A 20,260-nucleotide genomic window follows, 5' to 3' on the forward strand; every position below is an offset into this window, starting at 1 on the left:
CTTGTCCTAATTCTAACATCTGTGCCAGTTCTGAGTCAGTTTTATTGATAGATTTCTCTCTTCATTTGATTCAAATGTTTCTGCTTCTTTGAATGTATGGTCCTCTTGTTTGGATACAAGACATTGTGAATTTTTCCCTTTGTTGATGGCTACATTTTTTTTTTCTATAAATATTATTGAGCTTTATCCTGGGATACAGATAAGTTATGTGAAGGATTATTTTTTTTCTTTGTGTCTTGCTTTTTAAGGTTTGTTACACAGGGCTAGAGAAGCATTTAGTCTACATATAACTATTATCTGTTACCGAGGCATCTCTTCTGTGTTCTCAACCCAAAGACACATCCTCTTACCATCAACATCTTTGTCTTTATAATCATTGTGCATATTACGTTAAAGGGTCAGCAGTGTCTTTGTTGTTTATCCTGTAGGTGTCCTGGTGCTTAAAGGAGTGCAGCATTAAACAGAAAATTTAAAAATCCTATGACAGATTGAGAGACTGTGAAAGAAAGAAGAAAGGTTTTATTACGGTATTAGAACAAGGTATTCTACATTTTCATCTGGGACCCACAGTAGTTGCATGGGTGGCTCTGGAGTGTCAGACAATGGAACTTTATTTCTTGCTCATGTAATAATCTCACACTAGCCTTCAACACGGCCCCAGCAGACAACCTACTGCAGCCTCCCTTAAAGGGTCAGGTTCCTTTCACCTTGGGGTCCACCCTTCTGCAGGACTCTGGTTTACTCTGGACCACCTTTATAGCCAAGCTGAATGTTGCCAAAACTGACCTGTCATTTCCCTCTTTTTATTCAAGAGTCTCAATGTTAATGTTATGCTTTTCTTTACCACAAATTTGCATTTTTTGTTTGTTTAGTGTTAGCATTCTAATTAGCATTTTTCTTCTGGGATGCTATGGGTCCCAAAGGTCCAAACATAAATTTCTATGGAATCTGTAGGTTACGCTTACACATTTCCTAATAAACTCTTGTAAGTTTTAATTGAAGATGAACTTTAAAAAAATTAGTTTTAAAATGGCCCTGAAGTTGAACAATAATATTTCCTTTGTCATGTAAAGTAGTTTAGATTACAATAAAAAGTAGTGGAAGTATTATTACATGCAGAGCATAAAGGGAATCATCAATTTCTTTTCATAGAGCACTACTTTCAGGTTAAATGTGTTTATAGAGTCCATGATGGGAACGTTTGCATTCTAAGGTACATGAGAGCTTTTATACAATCCATAAAGAGAGACTGTATATATACAGGGCTGACTTCACCAAAGGGAAGAACTGAATTTGTAACTTAGGTGGATAGTGGGGTAAATTTGACAAGGAATTTGATGTAATTATAACAAGGAATGTACAGGCTGTGTACCAGACATTTTGAGAAATGTTGGTTTCATCTTTGATGCAAAGCAAAGACTCATCCAAAACCAAAGTCCAGTCACTAATCAGAAGATCTGCAGGATGTGGCTGGTTTTGTAATTCATCATAATTCTACATTTGTGTTTTACATTTCTCTGGACCAAAGCTGATCTTTCCCCTCATGACATTTAAAATATTTTTGATTATTGTATCAGTACATACTAATTCTATGGATTTTTAAGATACCAAAGAGCTAGAAAAATACCAATAATCACAGCATCCAGAGCACACAGTTTTTTGTTCTTGATCATTGCACTGTGGTTGTGTAAGATGTTGAATTAGGGAGAGTCTGGTGAGAAGTGTGAGAGAACTGTGTACTACTTTTGCAAATTTCTTTAAGATAAAAATTAGTTCAGAATAAAAAGTTTAAAAATGATTACAATTTTTAGGGACTTCCCTGGTGGTGCAGTGGTTGAGAATCCACCTGCCAATGCAGGGGACACAGGTTCAATAACTGGTTTGGGAAGATCCCATATGCTGTGGAGCAACTAAGCCCGTGTACCACAACTACTGAGCCTGTGCTCTAGAGCCCATGAACCACTACTGAGCCCAGGTACCACAAGTGCTGAAGCCCACATGCCTCGAGCCCATGCTCCGCAACAAGAGAAGCCATCACAATGAGAAGCCCATGCACCACAACGAAGAGTAACTCCTGCTTGTCATGACTAAAGAAAGCCAGTGCACAGCAACAAAGACCCAACACAGCCAAAAATAAAATAAAAATTTAAACAAAATCACAATATTTATAGACTTTTATATATTTGAGACCACATTGTATATATAACGTGTCTTGCTTTTTACAAATCACTATGTCATTAGTACTTCCTCAAGTCATGTTTAATGGTCACATGATATGCCAATTTGAAAATATATTATCATTTACTCAACTCTTATCCTACTATTCACTACTGGTTTGATTTCATTTGTTTTATAAACAATTTTGCAATAGATATAATTATTGGATAATTATTTGTCTTAATCTTGGATTATGTTCTTATGTTATAGAATCAGATGTGGGAATACTGGGTCAAATGTTATGAACATTTAACCACACTGCCTGTTAAACTGAACAGAATGATTGGATTTATTTCCAATTTAAATACTGAATCACTACTCAAATGAGGTAAAATATATGTATTAAAATTTCATATCCCCAGAGCCCAACAGTACCTGCCATATAGTATGTGCAAAATAAATGTTGGTGGAATCGAAGTCTTCAATAAAAATGTCATCTGAATGAATTAAAAATCTGAGCATCACTGATATAGTTCCCTGATCATTTGGGGAGTTAAGGATTGAGATGTTGAAGGAAAATAAGGGCTGGAGGAATTTACATGGGGTGGCGCCATGCTGGCGTAATTCAACGAAAACATGCTATTACTCAGACCCACGTACCATGTACACATACTGTGATTTAAATGAGAGCCAATCAATTTGCTGATTGGATAAACAATGTCAAGGCATGAAATTTTTGTTTTGTATTAATCTTAATAGCAGAGGGGAGCCAATATTAAAACAGATTTTTCAGCATTAATTGAAGAGATTTTAAACTTCCCAGAGTGGGAATGTAGAGACATAATGGAACTATTCCTGTAGATAAAGTGTAGCACACACCATGACCCAGCAATTCCACTCCTGAGAATGTATACAGAAAAGAAAATATCAAACAGGTTTACAGGTATATTCATTAGAAAGATGGTTATGGTGGCAGAGAGTTGAAGGCTACCTGGGTAAACAGACAAAGTGTAGCAGATGCACAGTTCAGAGCACTCCCTGTCTTGGCTGGGGCTCTCTGGAAGCAGAGCTTGAGATGCTGATTCTTATGCAATGATTTATTGACTGAGTGCTCTCAGGAAAAACCTGAGAAAAGTGAGGAAGCAGAAGAGGGCAGGGGAGGAAACAACAAATACATGTTTCTGGAGAGGTGTAGCATCAACTGCATCCATGGGGAGCTCTGGAGTATACATTGTACCAGAGTTCAATTTGTCCTAACAGAGGCCATGACACCTTCACACGGGTTGGTCAGAGGCTGCCCCTGGTGATAAGAAGAGGATGTATAATCTCATATCCTCAGAACAACATGGCTCACCTCAGTCAAGGGCATTGCTTTGGAGAAGAATAAAGGTGTGAGGACCTAGCAGCCAACATCACTAAGTAACCAGGTGGGTACCTTGTCCCAGGTGAAAGTAGTCAGCAAGCGGACAAAACAGCATCTGCTACCCGATAGAAGAAATGGATTAAGTGTTCACCTAGGAACATGGATGGATTTCAGAAATATTGTGCTGAGTAAGAAAAAAGTAAGAAGCAAAGTTGTTTGTATGCAATGCCATTTACATAAAATAAAAACGCTTAATAACAAAAATATGAATTTTATTAAAAACACAAACATAACAGCTGCACACAGAATGATATTTAAAATATGTAACACCCTCTTGGCAAAGGTACTGACCAAATAGGACAAGATGCTGATACTTGCCATAAGAAAAGAGAGTGGGGACTTCTGTAGATCAATGATGCTGACATTTGACAGTATGTAAAGTACAAAGACTTGAATTTGCACTTGACGTTCAAAAAGGGAAAACATGAATAAATAAGAAAAGAATGGGGAGGGAACACTTTCTCTTTGTCCGCCATAGAAGTTAAAGTAAGGTGACTTTTTTTTTTTTTGTGGCACGTGGGACTCTCACTGTTGTGGCCTCTCCCGTTGCAGAGCACAGGCTCCAGACATGCAGGCTTGGTGGCCATGGCTCACGGGCCCAGCCGCTCCATGGCATGTGGGATCTTCCCGGATCGGGGCATGAACCCATGTCCCCTGCATCAGCAGGTGGATTCTCAACCACTGCCCCACCAGGGAAGCCCCAAAGTAAGGTGATTTTGAATGACCTTCCATTTGCAGGATGGATTTCTCTGTTTTTTCATTCCCAGCTAATGAATTAAAATACTGTTTTATACAAGCTTGTCTCTATAATTCCTGCCAGCTCCCACGGTCTCCAGGCAAGGCTTTCTCTTAGAAAAGGGAGCAATGGCTGCCTTGCCATGTATCAGAAATAAGAACTTAGATTTTCAATGTTTTGAGGTTTGCATGGAATGGTAAGGAATTTGGTAATGACTTATTTTGAATATTTAAGGTGAGATCAGCTTTATCAGGATTAAGGACAAAGGTAGCTGCTGAAACTGATTTATTCCACCCCATGAGAGACTGAATATACAAACAGAAAAGGGCCAGACTTTATATAAAAATATGACCCACAACCTGTAGCAACCTGCCCTGAAAACCAACGCCCTTATTTACAATAAGCAATCCAGGAAGCAGCCTGCTAAAAGTCAGACTTTCAGGAAGCCAGGATGCTGAACAATAACTTCTCTAACAACTGTCCCCAGATGGCCAGGGTGTGATCAATAACTGACAGCTTCTCTAATTTTTGGACCCAGTTCCAACTTAGAACCAACAGAGCACCCCTACCCAATCACAGGGGACCCCTCACTTCTAGTAGCCGTCCCAGCTTCCCCAGGCCCACAGCCTCCATCAGGGCACCCCAGAGCCCTCCCTTTTTTCACTATAAAATTTCATACTTCTCTGTCTACTTTTTGGTCTCTACCAAAACACAATTGATGGTGGCTGATCCTCTTGCTATAACAAGTTCTGAATAAATAGCCACCACTTAATTGCATTTGGTTGGTCTTCATTTATTTCCAAGGTTAATCATGAGGGCTCCAGTGAGGTCTGGTCTGCACTTCCCATCACTGTAGGCCCTAGTGTTCAACCAAACGTGGTCCCCACAGAGGCCCCTTGTTCCCTGCTGCTCACTGCTTGCCAAGTCCAGGAAGATGTGGAAAGACAGCACTGGGTGTGAACTCTGCTCTTTGCTTTGAGTTCCTCAGCTATTCAATCTTAGTTTGGTACCAGGTTTTGTTATTAGTTTCCTTTTTGTTTTGCATCCATGATGGAATTAGGCCATTCCTCTTCCTTCCATTGTGCTGCCTTTTGTGTTCCTGTTTTTGTACTGGGCGGTCTAAAATTGCTGTTTATCATGAGTCCTGGGGTAGGACACAGCCACGGGTTTTATAAGCCTGTTGTTTGAGGCCGGCTCATCGCCCAGTGGGTTTTCAGTTGTTGTGAGACCACCGTTCACGTGGACTAACTTTGCTGCGGGTCACCAATAATACTGGATGAGATTCCCCTTCTGCTTTGATTGTGTGTCCTGAAAGCTTGGCTGTAACTCCAAGACAGTGTCCTTTCTGGTTTTCCACCTGCCGGGCCTGCATTTGGACGAGGCCCACCATCAGGTTGGGCCAGAGACAGGAAGTGCTCAAGCGTCACGTTCCTACTGCCAGCTGCCATGGCAAGGGGTCCTGTTAGTCAAATCCTCTCCTCTGCTTGGGTGAACCCTGCTTCTTATCTGTCCTCTCTGTACAGTCCTAACTCCTGTGCCTGTCTTTCTAAACAGCATAACTTCACCAAGGTTAACCCAGGTGTTCGGTGTCCATTCTCGGGGGCATTTTATTTGAGCCATGTTTTCATTTGTGAGGCATCTTGAAAAGGAAGGGAATCAGATTTTGCAAAGCCCAATGGATAGCATTTCTTAATTGTTATGCAGAGGCCTCCAAATGAAATTCTGAATTAAAAATTGCATCACTAAAAAAGTCTGTGGTCAAAGGAAATGAGAGCAATTTGACATCTTAAGAAAGAAAAAATTAGACTCATTTCCTTCAAATCCTCCCTCCAGTCCCCTCTCTACATCCATCTCTCCCACTTCCCTCCTATACAGATCTCTCTCCTTTGCATCTTTTCTCTAAAAATTAATAGACAGAAAACTCAATTATGTAGAGTCAGGAGACCGGAAGGGGAAATCCTCACCCCCCCAAGACAGTAGCTGAGCTGACAGGAAGAAGACAGACACTTCCTCTTTCTCAGCAGACTTAGCCAATGATCAGCCATGGATGCTGTTTACTAAGCCCTCCCACCTTCCTTTTCCTCTATACAATCTTTCTCCTTCTCTTGTTGTGCAGGAAAGTGCATGTGACTCACTATGGTTGTAGACCCTGAATTGCAATTCTCTGCTAATCCCGAATAAACCCATTTTGCTGGCGAAATACCTGGCAGCCCAATTGTTTCAGATTGACACTTCCCTCCTTTTCTTGTCCAGACCCTCTACCTTTCCCTAATAACCCTCCTAAAAGCCCCAAATGCCAGCTGCCTCTAAGGACCCATCCTGCCCATAAGCCATGCTCATGAGTTGTTTGCTGACCACTGTAGAATTTAAGCCTTGGGTCCAAGCTGAATTTAAGAGTTATAATTAAAGATTTTGCTAAATCCAAACAAAACCAGCACATATTCATAGAAGAATTTAGAATTCTTTGGGTACATATAACCCAGAGCTACCTAACCTATGTCAGCTTGTACACATGTTGGTCAGAACCGTACAGGTTGCTTCTGTATGATAAAGCTGACTAGATTGACCTGGAAAGAGAAACTATAGATAAATTTCTCTTCACAATAAATTTCAGGGTCAAAAACGAAAACAAAAACGAAACAAAACAAAACAAAAAGGTCAGAAAAGTAGATCTACATCTCTTAAAAGTCATACTTGAAATATTTCCAGTAAAAATGGATTGGACCAAACTTTAATTATGCAAGCAACAAAAATAATGAAACTAGAGGAGATTTTCAGGATAGATTAGAATATACCTCCTGACAACACTTGAGAGAGTGTAAGGAGGGACTTATGTAACAGCAGCCTTCTCATCTCATTGCCTCAATGGAATTAAACCTGAACTTGGAGACTTAATTTGAAAAAATTAGAATGAGAAGGAGCCCCTTCAGCTGAACTACAAAACAGGGAAGAACATTATTAAAGGGGCTTAGAATAAAACTTAGAAAAAACCTAAAGTAAATTTGTGGCTCTGCAGATCAAACAGCTAGGTGGCCCACCCCCCAGGCCAACCACTTGAAGAAATTATAAACCAAAAGGACACTAAAAAAGAATTCCTATCTAATGAAAGCGAAACAAAGGGAAATGCCTTGATTCAAATCAATGAGGGTGCTCTGAGGAAGGAAAAAGTACCTAGTATCCTACCATACACTTAATCTCTCAAAATGAAATACTTATAAATTATGGATGGTCATCCTCATCAATTCCTGATAGATGCAGGTGCTACTCCTCCTACATTAAGCTCTGATAACTTTACTCAACATTTTGCCCCAGAGTAAACATACTGCACAGGTGGAAGGTATTTCAAATAACCTACAGATATTCCCCCATCTCCCAGCCCTTAACTGTAACCTGTGAGCCCTTGACTGAAAAACATTCCTTCCTGCTGTGTGATACCACCTTTGAGGGAGAGATATACTCTGCAAATGGAATTGCAATATTAAATGTTCACCACAGTGACTCTTTCCTGATGTCCCAGAAGATTCCACTATTCATAATCAAGCAGTATATGCCTTGGATATATATTTCCCTCCTGTGTTATATTTCATGCATACTTGGATAAGGATTCTTGACATTGTATCTGACTTGGGGTTAAAAATTCCACAGATGTTGGAAAAATAATTGGAGTAGACTCTATCAAAGTCCATACAAATTCTACCAAGCTGTTACCTAAACTTCCCCAATATATTGTAAAGTCAGAAGCAAAGGGAGGGGACAAACACAGTTGAAAGCCTTATATCCAAAGGCTTCTCATGTCTTGCACTAGCTCTTGTTACACTCCTGTCCAACCAGTAAAGAACCAAATGGACAAGGAAAGAGATTTATTTAAGAACTCAAGGCCATCAACAAGATTGTTATCCCTGCTCCCCCATAGTTCGTAACCCAAGTACCATCTTGCCCTCACTTCCAGGAGCTCTGATGTAGTGGAGATTTGCTCTGCCTTTTCCATGTGCCTCTAACCAGGAGAGTCAGTACCTTTCTGCTTTCACCTGTGGAGGACATCAGTACACCTGACAGCATGGCAGGGCTTCACTGGAAACCCTCCTACTTCTCCCAGGTGCTCAATTAAGACTTACAGGGTCTACACCTCTTAGAGAAATGGAAATAAAAATAAAAATAAACAAATGGGGCCTAATGAAACTTACAAGCTTTTGCACAGCAAAGGAAACCATAAACAAGACGAAAAGACAACCCTCAGAAGATGGCAGAAGAGTAAGACGCGGAGATCAACTTCCTCCCCACAGATACACCAGAAATACATCTACACGTGGAACAACTCCTACAGAACACCTACTGAACGTTGGCAGAAGACCTCAGACCTCCCAAAAGGCAAGAAACTCCCCCACGTACCTGGGTAGGGCAAAAGAAAAAAGAAAAAAAAAAAAAACAGAGACAAAAGAATAGGGACGGGACCTGCACCAGTGGGAGGGAGCCGTGAAGGAGGAAATGGTTCCACACACTAGAAACCCCTTCGCGGGCGGAGACTGCGGGTGGCGGAGGGGCGGAGCTTCGGGGCCACGGAGGAGAGCGTAGCAACAGGGGTGCGTAGGGAAAAGTGGAGATATTCCCGCACAGAGAATCAGTGCCTACCTGCACTCACTAGCCCGAGAGGCTTTTCTGCTCACACGCCGGGGCGGGCGGGGCTGGGAGCTGAGGCTTGGGCTTCGGTCAGAGCGCAGGGAGAGGACTGGGGATGGCTGCATAAACACAGCCTGAAGGGGCAAGTGCACCACGGCTATCCGGGAGGGAGTCCGGGAAAAAGTCTGGAGCTGCCAAAGAGACAAGAGACTTTTTCTTGCCTCTTTGTTTCCTGGTGCCTGAGGAGAGGGGATTAAGAGCGCCACTTAAAGGAGCTCCAGAGATAGGCGCGAGCCGCAGCTATCAGCACAGACCCCAGACACCGGAATGAGATGCGAAGGCTGCTGTTGCAGCCACCAAGAAGCTTGTGTGTGAGCACAGGTCACTCTCCACACCACCCCTCCGGGGAGCCTGTGCAGCCCGCCACTGCCAGGGTCCCGTGATTCAGGGACAACTTCCCCGGGAGAACACAGGCGTGCCTCAGGCTGTTGAAAGGTCATGCTGGTCTCTGTCGCCGCAGGCTCGCCCCGCACTCCGTACCCCTCCCTCCCCCCGGGCTGAGTGAGCCAGAGCCCCCGATTCAGTGGCTCCTTTAACCCCGTCCTGTCTGAGCGAAGAACAGACGCCCTCAGGTCATCTACACGCAGAGGCGGCTCCAAATCCAAAGCTGGACCCCGGGAGCTGTGAGAACAAAGAATAGAAACAGAAATCTCTCCCAGCAGCATCAGGAGCACTGGATTAAATCTCCACAATCAACTTGATGTACCCTGCATCTGTGTAATATCTGAATAGACAACGAATCGTCCCAAATTGAGGAGGTGGACTTTGAGAGCAATGATTTTATATATATATATATATTTTTTTCCCCCTTTTTCTCTTTTGTGAGTGTGTATGTGTATGCTTCTGTGTGTGATTTTGTCTGTATAGTTTTGCTTTTACCATTTGTCCTAGGGTTCTCTCTGTCCTTTTTTTTTAAATTACTTAAAAATTTTTTCTTAATAATTAATTTTTATTTTAATAACTTTATTTTATCTTCTTTCTTTTATTCTTTCTCTCTTTCTTTTTTTTCTCCTTTTTATTCTGAGCCATGTGGAGGACAGACTCTTGGTGCTCCAGCCAGGCATCAGGGCTGTGTCAATGAGGTGGGACCAAAAGTTCAGGACACTGGTCCACAAGAGACCTTACAGATCCATGTAATATCAAACAGTGAAAACCTCCCAGAGATCTCCATCTCAAAGCCAAGACCCAGCTCTACTCAATGACCAGCAAGCTACAGTGCAGGACACCCTATGCCAAACAACTAGCAAGACAGGAACACAACCCCACCCATTAGCAGAGAGGCTGCCTAAAATCATAATAAGTCCAGAGACACCCCAAAACACACCACCAGACGTGGACCTGCCTACCAGAAAGACAAGATACAGCCTCACCCACCAAAACACAGGTACTAGTCCCCTCCACCAGGAAGCCTACACAACCCACTGAACCAAACTTAGCCTCTGGATACAGACACCAAAAGCAACGGAAACTACGAACCTGCAGCCTGCAAAAAGGAGACCCCAAACACAGTAAGTTAAGCAAAATGAGAAGACAAAGAAATACACAGCAGATGAAGGAGCAAAGCAAAAACCCACCAGACCTAACAAATGAGGAGGAAATAAGCAGTCCACCTGAAAAATAATTCAGAATAATGATAGCAAACATGATCCAAAATCTTGGAAATAGAATGAAGAAAGTACAAGAAAGGTTTAACAAGGACCTACAAGAACTAAAGAGCAAACAAACAGAGATGAACAACACAATAAATGAAATTAAAAATTCTCTAGAAGGGATCAATAGCAGAAAAACTGAGGCAGAAGAATGGATAAGTGACCTATAAGATAAACTAGTGGAAATAACTACTGCAGAGCAAGGAACTCATTCAAATTTGATGGAGAAATTAAAAGTTTTAGAGACTAGCAAAAGCTAAGAGAATTCAGCACCATCAAACCAGCTTTACACCAAATGCTAAAGGAACTTCTCTAGGCAAAAAACACAAGACAAGGAAAAGCCCTACAATAATAAACCCCCCAAAATTAAGAAAATGGTAATAGGAACATACATGTCGATAATTACCTTAAATGTAAATAGATTGAATGCTCCAACCAAAAGACATAGACTGGCTGAATGGATGCAAAAACAAGACCCGTATATATGCTGTCTACAAGAGACCCACTTCAGATCTAGGGACACATACAGACTGAAAGTGAGGAGCTGGAAAAAGACATTCCATGCAATGGAAACCAAAAGAAAGCTGGAGTAGCTATTCTCATATCAGACAAAATAGACTTTAAAACAAAGACTATTAGAAGAGACAAAGAAGGACACTACATAATTGTCAAGGGATCAATCCAAGAAGAAGATATAACAACTGTAAATATTAATGCACCCAACATAAAAGCACCACAATACATAAGGAAAATACAAACAGCCATAAAAGGGGAAATCGACAGTAACACAATCATTGTAGGGGACTTTAACACCCCACTTTCACCAATGCACAGATCATCCAAAATGAAAATAAATAAGGAAACACAAGCTTTAAATGATACATGAAACAAGATGGACTTAATTGATATTTATGGGACATTACATCCAAAAACAACAGAATACACATTCTTTTCAAGTGCTCATGGAACATTCTCCAGGATAGATCATATCTTGGGTCACAAATCAAGCCTTGGCAAATTTAAGAAAATTGAAATTGTATCAAGTATCTTTTCCAACCACAATGCTATGAGACTAGATATCAATTACAGGAGAAAATCTGTAAGAAATACAAACACATGGAGGCTAAACAACAACTACTTAATAAGCAAGAGATCACTGAAGAAATCAAAGATGAAATAAAAAAATACCTAGAAACAAAGGACAATGAAAACACGTTGACCCACAACCTTTGGGATGCAGCAAAAGCTGTTCTAAAAGGGAAGTTTATAGCAATACAATCTTACCTCAAGAAACAAGAAACATCTGAAATAAACAACCTGTGCTTACCACTAAAGCAATTAGAGAAACAAGAAAAAAAAAAACCCAAATTTAGCAAAGGGAAAGAAATCATAAAGATCAGATCAGAAATTAATGAAAAAGAAATGAAGGAAATGATAGCAAAGATCAATAAAACTAAAAGCTCGTTCTTTGAGAAGATAAACAAAATTGATAAACCATTAGCCAGACTTATCTAGAAAAAAAGGAAGTAGACTCAAATCAATAGAATTAGAAATGAAAAAGGAGAAATAACAACTGACGCTGCAAAAATACAAAGGATCATGAGAGATTACTACAAACAACCATATGCCAAAGAAATGGACAACCTGGAAGAAGTGGACAAATTTTCAGAAATGCACAACCCTCCAAGAATGAACCAGGAAGAAATATAAAATATAAACAGACCAATCACAGGCACTGAAATTGAAACTGTGATTAAAAATCTTCCAACAAACAAAAACCCAGGACCAGATGGCTTCACAGACGAATTCTATCAAATATTTAGAGAAGAGCTAATACCCATCCTTCTCAAACTCTTCCAAAATATAACAGAGGGAGGAACACTCCCAAACTCATTCTATGAGTCCACCATCACTCTGATACCAAAACCAGACAAAGATGTCACAAAGAAAGAAAACTACAGGCCAGTATCACTGATGAACATAGATGCAAAAATCCTCAACAAAATACTAGCAAACAGATTCCAACAGCACATTAAAAGGATCATACACTATGATCAAGTGGGGTTTATCCCAGGAATTCAAGGATTCTTCAATAGACTCAAATCAGTCAGTGTGATACACCATATTAACAATTGATGGAGGAAAAACATGACCATCTCAATAGATGCAGAGAAAGCTTTCAACAAAATTCAACATTAATCTATGATAAAAGCCCTCCAGAAAGTAGGCATAGAGGGCACTTTCCTCAACACAATAAATGACATATATGACAAACCCACAGCCAACATCATCCTCTAGGTTGAAAAATTGAAACCATTTCCACTAAGATCAGGAACAAGACAATGTTGCCCACTCTCACCACTATTATTCAACATAGTTTTGGCAGTTTTAGCCACAGGAATCAGAGAAGAAAAAGAATCCAAACTGGAAAAGAAGAAGTAAAGCTGTCACTGTTTGCAGATGACATGATACTATACATAGAAAATCCTAAAGATGCTACCAGGAAACTATTAGAGCTAATTAATGAATTTGGGAAAGTAGCAGGATACAAAATTAATGCACAGAAAAGTCTTGCATTCCTATACACGAATGCTGAAAAATCTGAATGTGAAATTAAGAAAACACTCCCATTTACCATTGCAACAAATAGAATAAAATATCTAGGAATAACATACCTAAGGAGACAAAAGACCTGTATGCAGAAAATTATAAACACTGATGAAAGAAATTAAAGATGATACAAATAGATAGAGAGATATACCATGTTCTTGTATTGGAGACATCAACATTTTGAAAATGACTCTACTACCCAAAGCAATCTACAGATACAATGCAATCCCTATCAAACTACCAGTGACATTTTTCACAGAACAGGAACAAAAAATTTCATAATTTGTATGGAAACACAAAAGACCCTGAATTGCGAAAGCAATCTTGAGAAAGAAAAACGGAGCAGCTTGAATCAGGTTCCCTGACTTCAGACTATACTATAAAGTTACAATAATCAAGACAGTATTGTACTGGCGCAAAAACAGAAATATAGATCAATCAAACAGGATTGAAAGCCCAGAGATAAACCCACGCATATATGGTTACCTTATCTTTGATAAAGGAAGCAAAATATACAGCGGAGAAAAGACAGCCTCTTCAATAAGTACTGCTGGGAAAACTGGACAGCTACATGTAAAAGAATGAAATTAGAATACTCCCTAACACCATACACAACAATAAACTCAAAATGGATTAAAGACCTAAATGTAAGGCCAGACACCATCAAACTCTTAGAGGAAAACATAGGCAGAACATTCTATGACATAAATCACAGCAAGATCCTTTTTGACCCACCTCCTAGAGAAATGGAAATAAAAAAAAATAAATAAACAAATGGGATCTAATGAAACTTCAAAGCGTTTGCACAGCAAAGGAAACCATAAACAAGACCTAAAGCCAACCCTCAGAATGTGAGAAATTATTTACAAATGAAGCAACTGACAAAGGATTAATCTCCAAAATATACAAGCAGCTCATGCAGCTCAATATCACAAAAACAACTCAATCCAAAAATGGGCAGAAGACCTAGATAGACATTTCTCCAAAGAAGATATACAGATTGCCAACAAACACATGAAAGAATGCTTAACATCATTAATTAGAGAACTGCAAATCAAAACTACAATGAGGTATCACCTCATACTGGTCAGAATGGTCATCATCAAAAAATCGAGAAACAATAAATGCTGGAGAGGGTGTGGAGAAAAGAGACCCCTCCTGCACTGTTGGTGAGAATGTAAATTGATACAGCCACTATGGAGAACAGTATGAAGGTTCCTTAAAAAACTAAAAATAGAACTACCATACAACCCAGCAATCCCACTCTTGGGCATATACCCTGAGAAAACTATAATTTAAAGAAGTCATGTACCATAATGTTCATTGCAGCTCTATTTATAATAGCCAGGACATGGAAGCAACCTAAGTGTCCATTGATAGATGAATGGATAAAGAAGATGTGGCACATATATACAATGGAATATTACTCAGCCATAAAAAAGAATGAAATTGAGTTATTTTTAGTGAGGTGGATGGACCTTGAGTCTGTCATACAGAGTGAAGTAAGTCAGAAAGAGAAGAACAAATATTATATATTAACACATATATACGTAATCTAAAAAAAAAATAGTTCTTAAGAAACCAGGGGCATGACAGGAATAAAGATGCCAACTTTGATAATGGACTTGAGGATACAGGGAGGGGTAAGCGTAAGCTGGGATGAAGTGAGAGAGTGGCATGGACATATATACACTACCAAATGTAAAATAGGTAGCTAGTGAGAAGCAGCCACCCAGCACAGGGAGATCAGCTCGGTGCTTTGTGACCAACTAGAGGGGTGGGATAGGGAGAGTGGGAGGGAGATGCAAGAGGAAGGAGATATGGTGATATATGTATATATATAGCTGACTCACTTTGTAATAAAGCAGAAACTAACACACCATTGTAGCAATTATACTCCAATAAAGATGTTAAAAAAATTAATTAATTAATTAATGAAAAGAACAAAAGACTTATGGGATCTAAACACAGACCATGACTACCGGGGCACTGGGTAAGGGAATTGTAATGTTTTCCTTCTTTCCCTGCTGTTTGTCATCCCTTCCTCCCAGCCATTTCCTTAATCACAGAAAATGACTCCCTTTTTCCTACTGTCTTATCTTTTCTATTGCTTTTCCTGTCAAATTCTCTGTCTTGTCTCTCATCCTACTTCATCCTTTTCCCTCTACTTATTCATGATTTCTTTCTTTAATCAATTATTACAGTGAATTTTATTAACAAATAAAAGAAAAATTCAGTTTTCTATCAATAAGCAGAAGCATTCATTATACTCAATTATACTTTTTCCTAGCGTGGATCAGAAGCTTACAGCATTGAAGAAATTTTCTCCTCTGGCCATAAGTAAACTTTACCCTCCTCTGATCAGCTATTATGAAGAAGTTTAGAGATTTCAATGTTTTATGTTGTTGAGGCATCTAAATTTGGGTGACAAATGTTAACTTCTTCCAAAAGATGTTATAAGTTTAATAATAATATCCTACCCTGGTTTGATTAGTGTACCACCAGCAAAACTGTGAAATCATTAATCAGAGTATAGTAAAAAAAATCTTTTAAACTCCATTAATTTTCAAGAAGATCCTGTAAGAAAAATGATCAAAAATAAGAAAGAAAATTGTTTTGGGCATGCATAGGTTAACTGAGTTGCTATTTATAATAGTAATAAAAATATAGAAAACAATTCAAAATTAGAAAAGTGAAATGATTTACCTATTATGTTAGAATTGTCATTTAGCATTATTCATGACACAGAGTAAATACTAAGTTTAAAAAATAAACTTAATTGAATGGAATGTAATTAAATTATTAAAAGAAATAAGTATTGGCATATATACACTACCAAATGTAAAATAGATAGCTAGTGGGAAGCAGCTGCATAGCTCAGAGAGATCAGCTCATTGCTTTGTGACCACCTAGATGGGTGGGATAGGGAGGGTGGGAGGCAGATGCAAGAGGGAGAGGATATGGGGATATATGTATAGGTATAGCTGATTCATTTTGTTATTACAGCAGAAACTAACACAACATTGTAAAGCAATTATGCTACAATAGAGATGTTAAAAAAAAACTGAAAAAACAAAAATACAAAAATCACCTTCCAAAAAAAAAGCATTACCATATTTAGGTTAACAAGGATTAGAAGTCATTTTGAAGGCAGCTTAATGCCTTATCTCAGTTATTTTCTGAAAGTTCATTAGTTTACAGGTTTTTACTGGCATCCGAAAGGCCCCTTACATTGCAATAAAATCCTAGTTATATATAGTGACTTCAATAAGACAAAGTCTAGTCTGCTTGGCAGAATCTTTGACAGTTTTTATTAACCTTACAAAGGGCTGCTCAACCAAAAATGTCAGAATAGCTGGTAACTATGGCAGCAGCCATATGGGCCAATGAGGCACCATGCCTAGCTGCTCTGGAGGAAATTTTGTGGGCAGTCACGTTCCTCCTTGCAAGACCCAGAAAACCTATAATGTAGAAGCACAACTATAGAAGAGGAGAAGGAGGAAATGCTTGAGAAGAGGAAGAAATCAGGGAGAAGTAGAATTTGAATTGGACAGTGATTGAGATAATGATACTTGAATTTGAATAAAGAATCAGAGTACTGGATTTAACTTGATTAAGTTTCCCTCTACTCACAAAATGGGTGCTCTAGAGCTAACATGATCTTGGTTGTACAAAACGTTATTATTTTTTAAAATTCTTGTATTTTCAGCCTGTAGCACCAGTGAAACTTCATACTCCTTAGACAGGTATTCACATATCCTTGATGGAGTTGGCAGAAATGAACCTTGTTCTCAATTTGAAATGAAGAATTTGAGCCTCAGATGGACTCAGGTTTGGTTGTTAAAACACAGTGTTCATCTCGTTCCTTCATGAGGCTGCCCAAAAAATTCATCAAGGATGCTGTGATTAATCATTACAGAGAACACCTATCACATTTCTCTAAGCCTCTTAATGAAGAATTTCTATTGTTGCACTTATAATAAACTTTATAAATCATATTCTGGCTGTGTGATATCCAACCCAGATACCTTGCCATCCAAGAGAACACATGTTGAGAAGGGAAAGGAGACATGAGTACACTGAGTGCATAAAGCACTGACAGTGATCTATGGAGTGATGGACAGAGTCACTGGGGTCTTCTGAGAGGGCAGTGAACCCCTAGAACAACAGCAGGACACAGAGGGGCAGCAACACCTCTGAGACCGCCACCAGCACACTCAGGGGGAAGCAGGAAGGAGTGACGGGCAGAAGGAGGACATCAAGCTATCGCTGCAGGGTTAGGGCCCTGGCAAGTGAGCAAGGAGTTGTACAAAATCATAGATCACCATAAACTTTTACCTTTAGTGTAGTGTTTGACTCAACTTTTCAGTGCCTTTGTTTCACCGGGAGTGTTGGCAATATCTCCTTAAGTTCTGGTTCATTAAAATTCTGGAAAATAGGGCTTCCCTGGTGGCGCGGTGGTTGGGAGTCCGCCTGCCAATGCAGGGGACATGGGTTCCTGCCCCGGTCCGGGAAGATCCCACATGCGGTGGAGTGGCTGGGCCCGTGAGCCATGGCCGCTGAGCCTGCGCGTCCGGAGCCTGTGTTCCACAACAGGAGAGACCACAACAGTGAGAGGCCCGCGTACCGCAAAAAAAAAAAAAATTCTGGAAAATAGTAAAGAGACAAAAAAAATGGTTTTAAGGTTTTTGCTTGAAATGGATGAAATTGAACCATTTAAAAATATCTTCCAAAACATATTCACTCCAGAAATTACATTTGCATTAGTGTATACTTTCTTGGGTTTATATGGTAAGGACAAAAACATTAAAAACTCATTAAGGAGCATGCATTAAACACCATCAGTTTTTCATTATATTTCACACTTACAAATATTTATTGACTGTTTACTATATACAGTACACTGTGGTTAGAAGTTTGCATATTTGCAAAAATATAACATTGCTTTTGCTCTCTAAAGGCCTTATATCATAGTGAAGTGACAGATAATTCAGCAAGTAAGTCAAGTTAAATACAGGTGGAAATAAAGATGGTAAAATTGTTTAATTGTAGATGGCATAAAGCAGGACTACTTTACTGAGGTAATATTTAGGATGTCTAGTCATCAGCAGTAAACTTACCCTTTGCCTTGTTTTGGGGTTCATAGTAAACTTACCCTTCTTTGCCCTGCTTTGGGACCCTTGACACTCGACCCTGTAAGCATTTCTCTTTTGTCATCTGATCTGAAGATAACAAAAACACTAATTTGAAGACACACATGCATCCCTATGTTCTTTGCAGCATTATTTACAATAGGCAAGATATGGAAGCAACCTAAATGTCCATCAACAGATGAATGGATAAATAAATTTGAGATATATATATATATACACACACACACAGCATATATACATATACACACAATGGACTATTAGTCAGCTATAAAAAAAATGAAATATTGCTATTTGTGACCATATGGATGGACCTAGAGGGTATCATGCTAAGTGAAATAAGTCAGACAGAGAAAGACAAACACTGTATGATTTTACTTATATGTGCAGTCTAAAAATCAGAACAATGAACAAGCATAACAAAAGAGAAACAGAATCATAGATACAGCGAACAAATGGTTGCCAGAGGGGAGGGAGTGGAGAGAGGAGAGAAATAGGTGAGGGAGAATAAGAGTTACAAACTTCCAGCTACAAAAGAAATGATGAAATGTACAGTGTGGGGAATATAGCCAATAATAATATAATATCCTTGTGTGTTGACAGATTGGTAACTGGAATAAAGGTGTTTTATGGGACTGCTCTGATGTATAGACAAGGTTAAGTGAAATTTTTATGTGACTCAACCATGCTCAATAAATATGCTCTTCCCTCTTCTTGGATGAGCCAGTAGCATATTTCGGAAATTCAGATAGCTCAATTACTTCTCGCTATAGGTCGTGGTTATGATCTAGATTTTTTTTCTATGACAAAATCAAATTTAATTGACTTGTTAAATAGTGACCACTAGTAAGTGGTGGTACAACTAAGATTCAATCTCCAAGTTGCGTCTTCAAGTCCACAACTAAATACAATTTAATTTCTCCAGCAGAAAGATTGATCACTAGAGTCTAACACACAATCTTATCCAGAAAATGAGACCTGAGAGTGCTTTACTTCTGTTCTAGCCTTCAATCTATTCTTTTTATTACCCATCAAGTAATATCACTCCCCCTCAGTAAATGTCAAAGTATTTAAGGTACTATGTACTTTTTTTGCTAGATATAAAGGCTTTTTGGCATAAATATCTAGCAGGCCAGTAAGGCTCCATTTCCACCCTGTAGATGAAGGGCAAAGCTCCGTCCACAGAAAGTGCAGCTCTGATCTTGATTTCGTATATAAGACATGACAGGCAAGTATTGTTTATGATTAGACTTTTATTTGTGTTACTAGAATGTGACTCAAGCAGTAGATCACTGGAAGTACTTAGTACTTAATTAGATACATTAGTTCATCATTAAGCATTTTTATTGGTCTGTAATTCAACTCTGTTGCCGTGTTTAGAGTTTTATTCCTAAAACACTTCGGATTTTTTTTTTGCTTTTCTTTTTTTCTTAACTCTCCTGATATGCTCATTAAGGTAAGTCTTAGAGCTCTTTTTCAGGGATGTGGACCGAGTATGTTTCAATCTTCCTTCTGTTGTTTGTCCTGGGATAAGCCTGAGTGCACTGAGATTATGCTCTCTGCTGTCAGAATCCAGCTCTTCAGGATAACTCCTGAAGGTAGAGGATGGCTGGCTGGGATGGGAAGGACATTGCACCACAGCTATGGAGAGAGCCCAGGCTTGTTCAGGCGGACGGAGCTAACACCTTATCAGGTAAACAGAGCCAACCTTGCTTTTGATGCCAAGTCAGTCTCTATGACCTTTGACAAATCACTCAACCCTCTCCTCCTCAGGTTCCCCAACAGCAACACCAGATAATGTTTCCATTAGGATATCATGAGATTTACATGCAAAACAGTAAAACATAGGAGGGACTCA

Source organism: Tursiops truncatus, chromosome 9 (genome assembly GCF_011762595.2).
Source record: "Tursiops truncatus isolate mTurTru1 chromosome 9, mTurTru1.mat.Y, whole genome shotgun sequence".
NCBI lineage: Eukaryota > Metazoa > Chordata > Mammalia > Artiodactyla > Delphinidae > Tursiops > Tursiops truncatus.